Below are 12,000 nucleotides of genomic sequence, written 5' to 3'. Positions count from 1 at the left end.
AGCAAAACACTTGGAGAATCCGGGTATCGATCCCGGTACCTCTCGCATGCTAAGCGAGCGCTCTACCATTTGAGCTAATTCCCCTGATGACGGAGTACGTGTGTCTTCATTCAATATATTTTTCACAATCACCTGTAGCGGTTTGGGGCACGAACGCTAAGCCTTCCACCTTGATTGACCTTGTAGTGACAGATGGGTTCCTCCAGCCTTCCACCTTGATTGTCCTTGTAGTGACAGATAGGTTGCTCCAGCTTTGAGAGAAACTTGCTTTCACATTTGGAAGTCAGTGTGTGTGTAGAATTTGTTTTCAACATGTAACAAGTTTGAAGTTGGTAGAACTTGACTGAGACAACTGAATGTAACGTCCATATTTGACCCAAAAATAAACTGAATTTCACTTGGAGAATCCGGGTATTGATCCCGGTACCTCCCGCGTGCAAAGCGGGCGCTCTACCATGTGAGCTTATCCCCCTGTGCAAGACATTCATAAAAAGCCAAATAAGAACAATATTTCACAAAAACAAAAACAGCAAAACACTTGGAGAATCCGGGTATCGATCCCGGTACCTCTCGCATGCTAAGCGAGCGCTCTACCATTTGAGCTAATTCCCCTGATGACGGAGAAGTTGTGTCTTCATTCAATATATTTTTCACAATCACCTGTAGCGGTTTGGGGCATGAACGTTAAGCCTTCCACCTTGATTGACTTTGTAGTGACAGATGGGTTCCTCCAGCCTTCAACCATGATTGTCCTTGTAGTGACAGATGGGTTGCTCCAGCTTTGAGAGAAACTTGTGTTTGTGTAGAATTTGTTTTGTAACACGTTTGAAGTTGGAAGAACTTGACTGAGACAACTGAATGTAACGTCCATATTTGACCCAAAAATAAACTGAATTTCACTTGGAGAATCCGGGTATCGATCCCGGTACCTCCCGCGTGCAAAGCGGGCGCTCTACCATGTGAGCTTATCCCCCTGTGCAAGACATTCATAAAAAGCCAAATTAGAACAATATTTCACAAAACCAAAAACAGCAAAACACTTGGAGAATCCGGGTATCGATCCCGGTACCTCTCGCATGCTAAGCGAGCGCTCTACCATTTGAGCTAATTCCCCTGATGACGGAGTAGGTGTGTCTTCATTCAATATATTTTTCACAATCACCTGTAGCGGTTTGGGGCACGAACGCTAAGCCTTCCACCTTGATTGACCTTGTAGTGACAGATGGGTTCCTCCAACCTTCCACCTTGATTGTCCTTGTAGTGACAGATGGGTTGCTCCAGCTTTGAGAGAAACTTGTGTGTGTGTAGAATTTGTTTTGTAACACGTTTGAAGTTGGAAGAACTTGACTGAGACAACTGAATGTAACGTCCATATTTGACCCAAAAATAAACTGAATTTCACTTGGAGAATCCGGGTATTGATCCCGGTACCTCCCGCATGCAAAGCGGGCGCTCTACCATGTTAGCTAATCCCCCTGTGCAAGACATTCATAAAAAGCCAAATAAGAACACTATTTCTCAAAAACAAAAACAGCAAAACACTTGGAGAATCCGGGTATCGATCCCGGTACCTCTCGCATGCTAAGCGAGCGCTCTACCATTTGAGCTAATTCCCCTGATGACGGAGTAGGTGTGTCTTCATTCAATATATTTTTCACAATCACCTGTAGCGGTTTGGGGCATGAACGCTAAGCCTTCCACCTTGATTGACTTTGTAGTGACAGATGGGTTCCTCCAGCCTTCCACCATGATTGTCCTTGTAGTGACAGATGGGTTGCTCCAGCTTTGAGAGAAACTTGTGTGTGTGTAGAATTTGTTTTGTAACACGTTTGAAGTTGGAAGAACTTGACTGAGACAACTGAATGTAACGTCCATATTTGACCCAAAAATAAACTGAATTTCACTTGGAGAATCCGGGTATTGATCCCGGTACCTCCCGCATGCAAAGCGGGCGCTCTACCATGTGAGCTAATCCCCCTGTGCAAGACATTCATAAAAAGCCAAATAAGAACAATATTTCACAAAACCAAAACAGCAAAACACTTGGAGAATCCGGGTATCGATCCCGGTACCTCTCGCATGCTAAGCGAGCGCTCTACCATTTGAGCTAATTCCCCTGATGACGGAGAAGGTGTGTCTTCATTCAATATATTTTTCACAATCACCTGTAGCGGTTTGGGGCACGAACGCTAAGCCTTCCACCTTGATTGACCTTGTAGTGACAGATGGGTTCCTCCAGCCTTCCACCTTGATTGTCCTTGTAGTGACAGATGGGTTGCTCCAGCTTTGAGAGAAACTTGCTTTCACATTTGGAAGTCAGTGTGTGTGTAGAATTTGTTTTCAACATGTAACAAGTTTGAAGTTGGTAGAACTTGACTGAGACAACTGAATGTAACGTCCATATTTGACCCAAAAATAAACTGAATTTCACTTGGAGAATCCGGGTATTGATCCCGGTACCTCCCGCGTGCAAAGCGGGCGCTCTACCATGTGAGCTTATCCCCCTGTGCAAGACATTCATAAAAAGCCAAATAAGAACAATATTTCACAAAAACAAAAACAGCAAAACACTTGGAGAATCCGGGTATCGATCCCGGTACCTCTCGCATGCTAAGCGAGCGCTCTACCATTTGAGCTAATTCCCCTGATGACGGAGAAGGTGTGTCTTCATTCAATATATTTTTCACAATCACCTGTAGCGGTTTGGGGCATGAACGTTAAGCCTTCCACCTTGATTGACTTTGTAGTGACAGATGGGTTCCTCCAGCCTTCCACCATGATTGTCCTTGTAGTGACAGATGGGTTGCTCCAGCTTTGAGAGAAACTTGTGTTTGTGTAGAATTTGTTTTGTAACACGTTTGAAGTTGGAAGAACTTGACTGAGACAACTGAATGTAACGTCCATATTTGACCCAAAAATAAACTGAATTTCACTTGGAGAATCCGGGTATCCATCCCGGTACCTCCCGCGTGCAAAGCGGGCGCTCTACCATGTGAGCTTATCCCCCTGTGCAAGACATTCATAAAAAGCCAAATAAGAACAATATTTCACAAAACCAAAACAGCAAAACACTTGGAGAATCCGGGTATCGATCCCGGTACCTCTCGCATGCTAAGCGAGCGCTCTACCATTTGAGCTAATTCCCCTGATGACGGAGTAGGTGTGTCTTCATTCAATATATTTTTCACAATCACCTGTAGCGGTTTGGGGCACGAACGCTAAGCCTTCCACCTTGATTGACCTTGTAGTGACAGATGGGTTCCTCCAGCCTTCCACCTTGATTGTCCTTGTAGTGACAGATGGGTTGCTCCAGCTTTGAGAGAAACTTGCTTTCACATTTGGAAGTCAGTGTGTGTGTAGAATTTGTTTTCAACATGTAACAAGTTTGAAGTTGGTAGAACTTGACTGAGACAACTGAATGTAACGTCCATATTTGACCCAAAAATAAACTGAATTTCACTTGGAGAATCCGGGTATTGATCCCGGTACCTCCCGCATGCAAAGCGGGCGCTCTACCATGTGAGCTTATCCCCCTGTGCAAGACATTCATAAAAAGCCAAATAAGAACAATATTTCACAAAAACAAAAACAGCAAAACACTTGGAGAATCCGGGTATCGATCCCGGTACCTCTCGCATGCTAAGCGAGCGCTCTACCATTTGAGCTAATTCCCCTGATGACGGAGAAGGTGTGTCTTCATTCAATATATTTTTCACAATCACCTGTAGCGGTTTGGGGCATGAACGTTAAGCCTTCCACCTTGATTGACTTTGTAGTGACAGATGGGTTCCTCCAGCCTTCCACCATGATTGTCCTTGTAGTGACAGATGGGTTGCTCCAGCTTTGAGAGAAACTTGTGTTTGTGTAGAATTTGTTTTGTAACACGTTTGAAGTTGGAAGAACTTGACTGAGACAACTGAATGTAACGTCCATATTTGACCCAAAAATAAACTGAATTTCACTTGGAGAATCCGGGTATCGATCCCGGTACCTCCCGCGTGCAAAGCGGGCGCTCTACCATGTGAGCTTATCCCCCTGTGCAAGACATTCATAAAAAGCCAAATAAGAACAATATTTCACAAAAACAAAAACAGCAAAACACTTGGAGAATCCGGGTATCGATCCCGGTACCTCTCGCATGCTAAGCGAGCGCTCTACCATTTGAGCTAATTCCCCTGATGACGGAGAAGGTGTGTCTTCATTCAATATATTTTTCACAATCACCTGTAGCGGTTTGGGGCATGAACGTTAAGCCTTCCACCTTGATTGACTTTGTAGTGACAGATGGGTTCCTCCAGCCTTCCACCATGATTGTCCTTGTAGTGACAGATGGGTTGCTCCAGCTTTGAGAGAAACTTGTGTTTGTGTAGAATTTGTTTTGTAACACGTTTGAAGTTGGAAGAACTTGACTGAGACAACTGAATGTAACGTCCATATTTGACCCAAAAATAAACTGAATTTCACTTGGAGAATCCGGGTATCCATCCCGGTACCTCCCGCGTGCAAAGCGGGCGCTCTACCATGTGAGCTTATCCCCCTGTGCAAGACATTCATAAAAAGCCAAATAAGAACAATATTTCACAAAACCAAAACAGCAAAACACTTGGAGAATCCGGGTATCGATCCCGGTACCTCTCGCATGCTAAGCGAGCGCTCTACCATTTGAGCTAATTCCCCTGATGACGGAGTAGGTGTGTCTTCATTCAATATATTTTTCACAATCACCTGTAGCGGTTTGGGGCACGAACGCTAAGCCTTCCACCTTGATTGACCTTGTAGTGACAGATGGGTTCCTCCAGCCTTCCACCTTGATTGTCCTTGTAGTGACAGATGGGTTGCTCCAGCTTTGAGAGAAACTTGCTTTCACATTTGGAAGTCAGTGTGTGTGTAGAATTTGTTTTCAACATGTAACAAGTTTGAAGTTGGTAGAACTTGACTGAGACAACTGAATGTAACGTCCATATTTGACCCAAAAATAAACTGAATTTCACTTGGAGAATCCGGGTATTGATCCCGGTACCTCCCGCGTGCAAAGCGGGCGCTCTACCATGTGAGCTTATCCCCCTGTGCAAGACATTCATAAAAAGCCAAATAAGAACAATATTTCACAAAAACAAAAACAGCAAAACACTTGGAGAATCCGGGTATCGATCCCGGTACCTCTCGCATGCTAAGCGAGCGCTCTACCATTTGAGCTAATTCCCCTGATGACGGAGAAGGTGTGTCTTCATTCAATATATTTTTCACAATCACCTGTAGCGGTTTGGGGCATGAACGTTAAGCCTTCCACCTTGATTGACTTTGTAGTGACAGATGGGTTCCTCCAGCCTTCCACCATGATTGTCCTTGTAGTGACAGATGGGTTGCTCCAGCTTTGAGAGAAACTTGTGTTTGTGTAGAATTTGTTTTGTAACACGTTTGAAGTTGGAAGAACTTGACTGAGACAACTGAATGTAACGTCCATATTTGACCCAAAAATAAACTGAATTTCACTTGGAGAATCCGGGTATCCATCCCGGTACCTCCCGCGTGCAAAGCGGGCGCTCTACCATGTGAGCTTATCCCCCTGTGCAAGACATTCATAAAAAGCCAAATTAGAACAATATTTCACAAAACCAAAAACAGCAAAACACTTGGAGAATCCGGGTATCGATCCCGGTACCTCTCGCATGCTAAGCGAGCGCTCTACCATTTGAGCTAATTCCCCTGATGACGGAGTAGGTGTGTCTTCATTCACTATATTTTTCACAATCACCTGTAGCGGTTTGGGGCACGAACGCTAAGCCTTCCACCTTGATTGACCTTGTAGTGACAGATGGGTTCCTCCAGCCTTCCACCTTGATTGTCCTTGTAGTGACAGATGGGTTGCTCCAGCTTTGAGAGAAACTTGTGTGTGTGTAGAATTTGTTTTGTAACACGTTTGAAGTTGGAAGAACTTGACTGAGACAACTGAATGTAACGTCCATATTTGACCCAAAAATAAACTGAATTTCACTTGGAGAATCCGGGTATCGATCCCGGTACCTCCCGCATACAAAGCGGTCTCTCTAGCATGTGAGCTAATCCCCATGTGCAAGACATTCATAAAAAGCCAAATAAGAACACTATTTCTCAAAAACAAAAACAGCAAAACACTTGGAGAATCCGGGTATCGATCCCGGTACCTCTCGCATGCTAAGCGAGCGCTCTACCATTTGAGCTAATTCCCCTAATGACATAGTAGGTGTGTCTTCATTCAATGTATTTTTCACAATCACCTGTAGCGGTTTGGGGCATGAACGCTAAGCCTTCCACCTTGATTGACCTTGTAGTGACAGATGGGTTCCTCCAGCCTTCCACCTTGATTGTCCTTGTAGTGGCAGATGGGTTGCTCCAGCTTTGAGAGAAACTTGCTTTCACATTTGGAAGTCAGTGTGTGTGTAGAATTTGTTTTGAACATGTAACAAGTTTGAAGTTGGTAGAACTTGACTGAGACAACTGAATGTAACGTCCATATTTGACCCAAAAATAAACTGAATTTCACTTGGAGAATCCGGGTATTGATCCCGGTACCTCCCGCGTGCAAAGCGGGCGCTCTACCATGTGAGCTTATCCCCCTGTGCAAGACATTCATAAAAAGCCAAATAAGAACAATATTTCACAAAAACAAAAACAGCAAACCACCTGGAGAATCCGGGTATCGATCCCGGTACCTCTCGCATGCTAAGCGAGCGCTCTACCATTTGAGCTAATTCCCCTGATGACGGAGAAGGTGTGTCTTCATTCACTGTATTTTTCACAATCACCTGTAGCGGTTTGGGGCATGAACGCTAAGCCTTCCACATTGATTGACTTTGTAGTGACAGATGGGTTCCTCCAGCCTTCCACCATGATTGTCCTTGTAGTGACAGATGGGTTGCTCCAGCTTTGAGAGAAACTTGTGTGTGTGTAGAATTTGTTTTGTAACACGTTTGAAGTTGGAAGAACTTGACTGAGACAACTGAATGTAACGTCCATATTTGACCCAAAAATAAACTGAATTTCACTTGGAGAATCCGGGTATCGATCCCGGTTCCTCCCGCATGCAAAGCGGGCGCTCTACCATGTGAGCTAATTCCCCTGATGACGGAGTAGGTGTGTCTTCATTCAATATATTTTTCACAATCACCTGTAGCGGTTTGGGGCATGAACGCTAAGCCTTCCACCTTGATTGACCTTGTAGTGACAGATGGGTTCCTCCAGCCTTCCACCATGATTGTCCTTGTAGTGACAGATGGGTTGCTCCAGCTTTGAGAGAAACTTGTGTGTGTGTAGAATTTGTTTTGTAACACGTTTGAAGTTGGTAGAACTTGACTGAGACAACTGAATGTAACGTCCATATTTGAGCCAAAAATAAACTGAATTTCACTTGGAGAATCCGGGTATTGATCCCGGTACCTCCCGCATGCAAAGCGGGCGCTCTACCATGTGAGCTAATCCCCCTGTGCAAGACATTCATAAAAAGCCAAATAAGAACAATATTTCACAAAACCAAAACAGCAAAACACTTGGAGAATCCGGGTATCGATCCCGGTACCTCTCGCATGCTAAGCGAGCGCTCTACCATTTGAGCTAATTCCCCTGATGACGGAGTACGTGTGTCTTCATTCAATATATTTTTCACAATCACCTGTAGCGGTTTGGGGCACGAACGCTAAGCCTTCCACCTTGATTGACCTTGTAGTGACAGATGGGTTCCTCCAGCCTTCCACCTTGATTGTCCTTGTAGTGACAGATAGGTTGCTCCAGCTTTGAGAGAAACTTGCTTTCACATTTGGAAGTCAGTGTGTGTGTAGAATTTGTTTTCAACATGTAACAAGTTTGAAGTTGGTAGAACTTGACTGAGACAACTGAATGTAACGTCCATATTTGACCCAAAAATAAACTGAATTTCACTTGGAGAATCCGGGTATTGATCCCGGTACCTCCCGCGTGCAAAGCGGGCGCTCTACCATGTGAGCTTATCCCCCTGTGCAAGACATTCATAAAAAGCCAAATAAGAACAATATTTCACAAAAACAAAAACAGCAAAACACTTGGAGAATCCGGGTATCGATCCCGGTACCTCTCGCATGCTAAGCGAGCGCTCTACCATTTGAGCTAATTCCCCTGATGACGGAGAAGTTGTGTCTTCATTCAATATATTTTTCACAATCACCTGTAGCGGTTTGGGGCATGAACGTTAAGCCTTCCACCTTGATTGACTTTGTAGTGACAGATGGGTTCCTCCAGCCTTCAACCATGATTGTCCTTGTAGTGACAGATGGGTTGCTCCAGCTTTGAGAGAAACTTGTGTTTGTGTAGAATTTGTTTTGTAACACGTTTGAAGTTGGAAGAACTTGACTGAGACAACTGAATGTAACGTCCATATTTGACCCAAAAATAAACTGAATTTCACTTGGAGAATCCGGGTATCGATCCCGGTACCTCCCGCGTGCAAAGCGGGCGCTCTACCATGTGAGCTTATCCCCCTGTGCAAGACATTCATAAAAAGCCAAATTAGAACAATATTTCACAAAACCAAAAACAGCAAAACACTTGGAGAATCCGGGTATCGATCCCGGTACCTCTCGCATGCTAAGCGAGCGCTCTACCATTTGAGCTAATTCCCCTGATGACGGAGTAGGTGTGTCTTCATTCAATATATTTTTCACAATCACCTGTAGCGGTTTGGGGCACGAACGCTAAGCCTTCCACCTTGATTGACCTTGTAGTGACAGATGGGTTCCTCCAACCTTCCACCTTGATTGTCCTTGTAGTGACAGATGGGTTGCTCCAGCTTTGAGAGAAACTTGTGTGTGTGTAGAATTTGTTTTGTAACACGTTTGAAGTTGGAAGAACTTGACTGAGACAACTGAATGTAACGTCCATATTTGACCCAAAAATAAACTGAATTTCACTTGGAGAATCCGGGTATTGATCCCGGTACCTCCCGCATGCAAAGCGGGCGCTCTACCATGTTAGCTAATCCCCCTGTGCAAGACATTCATAAAAAGCCAAATAAGAACACTATTTCTCAAAAACAAAAACAGCAAAACACTTGGAGAATCCGGGTATCGATCCCGGTACCTCTCGCATGCTAAGCGAGCGCTCTACCATTTGAGCTAATTCCCCTGATGACGGAGTAGGTGTGTCTTCATTCAATATATTTTTCACAATCACCTGTAGCGGTTTGGGGCATGAACGCTAAGCCTTCCACCTTGATTGACTTTGTAGTGACAGATGGGTTCCTCCAGCCTTCCACCATGATTGTCCTTGTAGTGACAGATGGGTTGCTCCAGCTTTGAGAGAAACTTGTGTGTGTGTAGAATTTGTTTTGTAACACGTTTGAAGTTGGAAGAACTTGACTGAGACAACTGAATGTAACGTCCATATTTGACCCAAAAATAAACTGAATTTCACTTGGAGAATCCGGGTATTGATCCCGGTACCTCCCGCATGCAAAGCGGGCGCTCTACCATGTGAGCTAATCCCCCTGTGCAAGACATTCATAAAAAGCCAAATAAGAACAATATTTCACAAAACCAAAACAGCAAAACACTTGGAGAATCCGGGTATCGATCCCGGTACCTCTCGCATGCTAAGCGAGCGCTCTACCATTTGAGCTAATTCCCCTGATGACGGAGAAGGTGTGTCTTCATTCAATATATTTTTCACAATCACCTGTAGCGGTTTGGGGCACGAACGCTAAGCCTTCCACCTTGATTGACCTTGTAGTGACAGATGGGTTCCTCCAGCCTTCCACCTTGATTGTCCTTGTAGTGACAGATGGGTTGCTCCAGCTTTGAGAGAAACTTGCTTTCACATTTGGAAGTCAGTGTGTGTGTAGAATTTGTTTTCAACATGTAACAAGTTTGAAGTTGGTAGAACTTGACTGAGACAACTGAATGTAACGTCCATATTTGACCCAAAAATAAACTGAATTTCACTTGGAGAATCCGGGTATTGATCCCGGTACCTCCCGCGTGCAAAGCGGGCGCTCTACCATGTGAGCTTATCCCCCTGTGCAAGACATTCATAAAAAGCCAAATAAGAACAATATTTCACAAAAACAAAAACAGCAAAACACTTGGAGAATCCGGGTATCGATCCCGGTACCTCTCGCATGCTAAGCGAGCGCTCTACCATTTGAGCTAATTCCCCTGATGACGGAGAAGGTGTGTCTTCATTCAATATATTTTTCACAATCACCTGTAGCGGTTTGGGGCATGAACGTTAAGCCTTCCACCTTGATTGACTTTGTAGTGACAGATGGGTTCCTCCAGCCTTCCACCATGATTGTCCTTGTAGTGACAGATGGGTTGCTCCAGCTTTGAGAGAAACTTGTGTTTGTGTAGAATTTGTTTTGTAACACGTTTGAAGTTGGAAGAACTTGACTGAGACAACTGAATGTAACGTCCATATTTGACCCAAAAATAAACTGAATTTCACTTGGAGAATCCGGGTATCCATCCCGGTACCTCCCGCGTGCAAAGCGGGCGCTCTACCATGTGAGCTTATCCCCCTGTGCAAGACATTCATAAAAAGCCAAATAAGAACAATATTTCACAAAACCAAAACAGCAAAACACTTGGAGAATCCGGGTATCGATCCCGGTACCTCTCGCATGCTAAGCGAGCGCTCTACCATTTGAGCTAATTCCCCTGATGACGGAGTAGGTGTGTCTTCATTCAATATATTTTTCACAATCACCTGTAGCGGTTTGGGGCACGAACGCTAAGCCTTCCACCTTGATTGACCTTGTAGTGACAGATGGGTTCCTCCAGCCTTCCACCTTGATTGTCCTTGTAGTGACAGATGGGTTGCTCCAGCTTTGAGAGAAACTTGCTTTCACATTTGGAAGTCAGTGTGTGTGTAGAATTTGTTTTCAACATGTAACAAGTTTGAAGTTGGTAGAACTTGACTGAGACAACTGAATGTAACGTCCATATTTGACCCAAAAATAAACTGAATTTCACTTGGAGAATCCGGGTATTGATCCCGGTACCTCCCGCATGCAAAGCGGGCGCTCTACCATGTGAGCTTATCCCCCTGTGCAAGACATTCATAAAAAGCCAAATAAGAACAATATTTCACAAAAACAAAAACAGCAAAACACTTGGAGAATCCGGGTATCGATCCCGGTACCTCTCGCATGCTAAGCGAGCGCTCTACCATTTGAGCTAATTCCCCTGATGACGGAGAAGGTGTGTCTTCATTCAATATATTTTTCACAATCACCTGTAGCGGTTTGGGGCATGAACGTTAAGCCTTCCACCTTGATTGACTTTGTAGTGACAGATGGGTTCCTCCAGCCTTCCACCATGATTGTCCTTGTAGTGACAGATGGGTTGCTCCAGCTTTGAGAGAAACTTGTGTTTGTGTAGAATTTGTTTTGTAACACGTTTGAAGTTGGAAGAACTTGACTGAGACAACTGAATGTAACGTCCATATTTGACCCAAAAATAAACTGAATTTCACTTGGAGAATCCGGGTATCGATCCCGGTACCTCCCGCGTGCAAAGCGGGCGCTCTACCATGTGAGCTTATCCCCCTGTGCAAGACATTCATAAAAAGCCAAATAAGAACAATATTTCACAAAAACAAAAACAGCAAAACACTTGGAGAATCCGGGTATCGATCCCGGTACCTCTCGCATGCTAAGCGAGCGCTCTACCATTTGAGCTAATTCCCCTGATGACGGAGAAGGTGTGTCTTCATTCAATATATTTTTCACAATCACCTGTAGCGGTTTGGGGCATGAACGTTAAGCCTTCCACCTTGATTGACTTTGTAGTGACAGATGGGTTCCTCCAGCCTTCCACCATGATTGTCCTTGTAGTGACAGATGGGTTGCTCCAGCTTTGAGAGAAACTTGTGTTTGTGTAGAATTTGTTTTGTAACACGTTTGAAGTTGGAAGAACTTGACTGAGACAACTGAATGTAACGTCCATATTTGACCCAAAAATAAACTGAATTTCACTTGGAGAATCCGGGTATCCA

The 12,000-nt window shown here is 44.3% G+C and overlaps 27 non-coding genes across 27 annotated transcripts; all 27 read right to left on the bottom strand.

Annotated features, from left to right (window-relative positions):
- Window positions 1-11: 11 nt before the first annotated feature.
- Window positions 12-84, bottom strand: Trnaa-agc. The gene has a single exon. It is a non-coding gene; the product is annotated as a tRNA-Ala (tRNA).
- A 455-nt stretch (window positions 85-539) lies between these two features.
- On the bottom strand, window positions 540-612 carry Trnaa-agc. Its single transcript has one exon. It is a non-coding gene; the product is annotated as a tRNA-Ala (tRNA).
- A 429-nt stretch (window positions 613-1,041) lies between these two features.
- Trnaa-agc lies at window positions 1,042-1,114 on the bottom strand. Its single transcript has one exon. It is a non-coding gene; the product is annotated as a tRNA-Ala (tRNA).
- Window positions 1,115-1,543: 429 nt separating this feature from the next.
- On the bottom strand, window positions 1,544-1,616 carry Trnaa-agc. Its single transcript has one exon. It is a non-coding gene; the product is annotated as a tRNA-Ala (tRNA).
- Window positions 1,617-1,905: 289 nt separating this feature from the next.
- Window positions 1,906-1,978, bottom strand: Trnaa-ugc. Its single transcript has one exon. It is a non-coding gene; the product is annotated as a tRNA-Ala (tRNA).
- A 66-nt stretch (window positions 1,979-2,044) lies between these two features.
- On the bottom strand, window positions 2,045-2,117 carry Trnaa-agc. Its single transcript has one exon. It is a non-coding gene; the product is annotated as a tRNA-Ala (tRNA).
- Window positions 2,118-2,572: 455 nt separating this feature from the next.
- On the bottom strand, window positions 2,573-2,645 carry Trnaa-agc. The gene has a single exon. It is a non-coding gene; the product is annotated as a tRNA-Ala (tRNA).
- A 428-nt stretch (window positions 2,646-3,073) lies between these two features.
- On the bottom strand, window positions 3,074-3,146 carry Trnaa-agc. Its single transcript has one exon. It is a non-coding gene; the product is annotated as a tRNA-Ala (tRNA).
- A 455-nt stretch (window positions 3,147-3,601) lies between these two features.
- On the bottom strand, window positions 3,602-3,674 carry Trnaa-agc. The gene has a single exon. It is a non-coding gene; the product is annotated as a tRNA-Ala (tRNA).
- A 429-nt stretch (window positions 3,675-4,103) lies between these two features.
- Trnaa-agc lies at window positions 4,104-4,176 on the bottom strand. The gene has a single exon. It is a non-coding gene; the product is annotated as a tRNA-Ala (tRNA).
- A 428-nt stretch (window positions 4,177-4,604) lies between these two features.
- Trnaa-agc lies at window positions 4,605-4,677 on the bottom strand. The gene has a single exon. It is a non-coding gene; the product is annotated as a tRNA-Ala (tRNA).
- Window positions 4,678-5,132: 455 nt separating this feature from the next.
- On the bottom strand, window positions 5,133-5,205 carry Trnaa-agc. Its single transcript has one exon. It is a non-coding gene; the product is annotated as a tRNA-Ala (tRNA).
- Window positions 5,206-5,634: 429 nt separating this feature from the next.
- Window positions 5,635-5,707, bottom strand: Trnaa-agc. Its single transcript has one exon. It is a non-coding gene; the product is annotated as a tRNA-Ala (tRNA).
- A 429-nt stretch (window positions 5,708-6,136) lies between these two features.
- Trnaa-agc lies at window positions 6,137-6,209 on the bottom strand. Its single transcript has one exon. It is a non-coding gene; the product is annotated as a tRNA-Ala (tRNA).
- Window positions 6,210-6,664: 455 nt separating this feature from the next.
- On the bottom strand, window positions 6,665-6,737 carry Trnaa-agc. The gene has a single exon. It is a non-coding gene; the product is annotated as a tRNA-Ala (tRNA).
- Window positions 6,738-7,026: 289 nt separating this feature from the next.
- Trnaa-ugc lies at window positions 7,027-7,099 on the bottom strand. Its single transcript has one exon. It is a non-coding gene; the product is annotated as a tRNA-Ala (tRNA).
- A 289-nt stretch (window positions 7,100-7,388) lies between these two features.
- On the bottom strand, window positions 7,389-7,461 carry Trnaa-ugc. The gene has a single exon. It is a non-coding gene; the product is annotated as a tRNA-Ala (tRNA).
- A 66-nt stretch (window positions 7,462-7,527) lies between these two features.
- Trnaa-agc lies at window positions 7,528-7,600 on the bottom strand. Its single transcript has one exon. It is a non-coding gene; the product is annotated as a tRNA-Ala (tRNA).
- Window positions 7,601-8,055: 455 nt separating this feature from the next.
- Trnaa-agc lies at window positions 8,056-8,128 on the bottom strand. Its single transcript has one exon. It is a non-coding gene; the product is annotated as a tRNA-Ala (tRNA).
- A 429-nt stretch (window positions 8,129-8,557) lies between these two features.
- On the bottom strand, window positions 8,558-8,630 carry Trnaa-agc. The gene has a single exon. It is a non-coding gene; the product is annotated as a tRNA-Ala (tRNA).
- Window positions 8,631-9,059: 429 nt separating this feature from the next.
- Trnaa-agc lies at window positions 9,060-9,132 on the bottom strand. The gene has a single exon. It is a non-coding gene; the product is annotated as a tRNA-Ala (tRNA).
- A 289-nt stretch (window positions 9,133-9,421) lies between these two features.
- Trnaa-ugc lies at window positions 9,422-9,494 on the bottom strand. Its single transcript has one exon. It is a non-coding gene; the product is annotated as a tRNA-Ala (tRNA).
- Window positions 9,495-9,560: 66 nt separating this feature from the next.
- Trnaa-agc lies at window positions 9,561-9,633 on the bottom strand. The gene has a single exon. It is a non-coding gene; the product is annotated as a tRNA-Ala (tRNA).
- A 455-nt stretch (window positions 9,634-10,088) lies between these two features.
- On the bottom strand, window positions 10,089-10,161 carry Trnaa-agc. The gene has a single exon. It is a non-coding gene; the product is annotated as a tRNA-Ala (tRNA).
- Window positions 10,162-10,589: 428 nt separating this feature from the next.
- Window positions 10,590-10,662, bottom strand: Trnaa-agc. Its single transcript has one exon. It is a non-coding gene; the product is annotated as a tRNA-Ala (tRNA).
- Window positions 10,663-11,117: 455 nt separating this feature from the next.
- Trnaa-agc lies at window positions 11,118-11,190 on the bottom strand. Its single transcript has one exon. It is a non-coding gene; the product is annotated as a tRNA-Ala (tRNA).
- A 429-nt stretch (window positions 11,191-11,619) lies between these two features.
- On the bottom strand, window positions 11,620-11,692 carry Trnaa-agc. The gene has a single exon. It is a non-coding gene; the product is annotated as a tRNA-Ala (tRNA).
- Window positions 11,693-12,000: the final 308 nt, after the last annotated feature.

The sequence above is a fragment of the Haliotis rufescens genome, unplaced genomic scaffold (assembly GCF_023055435.1).
Source record: "Haliotis rufescens isolate VD_foot unplaced genomic scaffold, xgHalRufe1.0.p SCAF_144, whole genome shotgun sequence".
Lineage (NCBI taxonomy): Eukaryota > Metazoa > Mollusca > Gastropoda > Lepetellida > Haliotidae > Haliotis > Haliotis rufescens.
The sequence above is the reverse complement of the archived record's forward strand: the minus strand, read 5'-3'. Positions and strand labels throughout refer to the sequence as shown.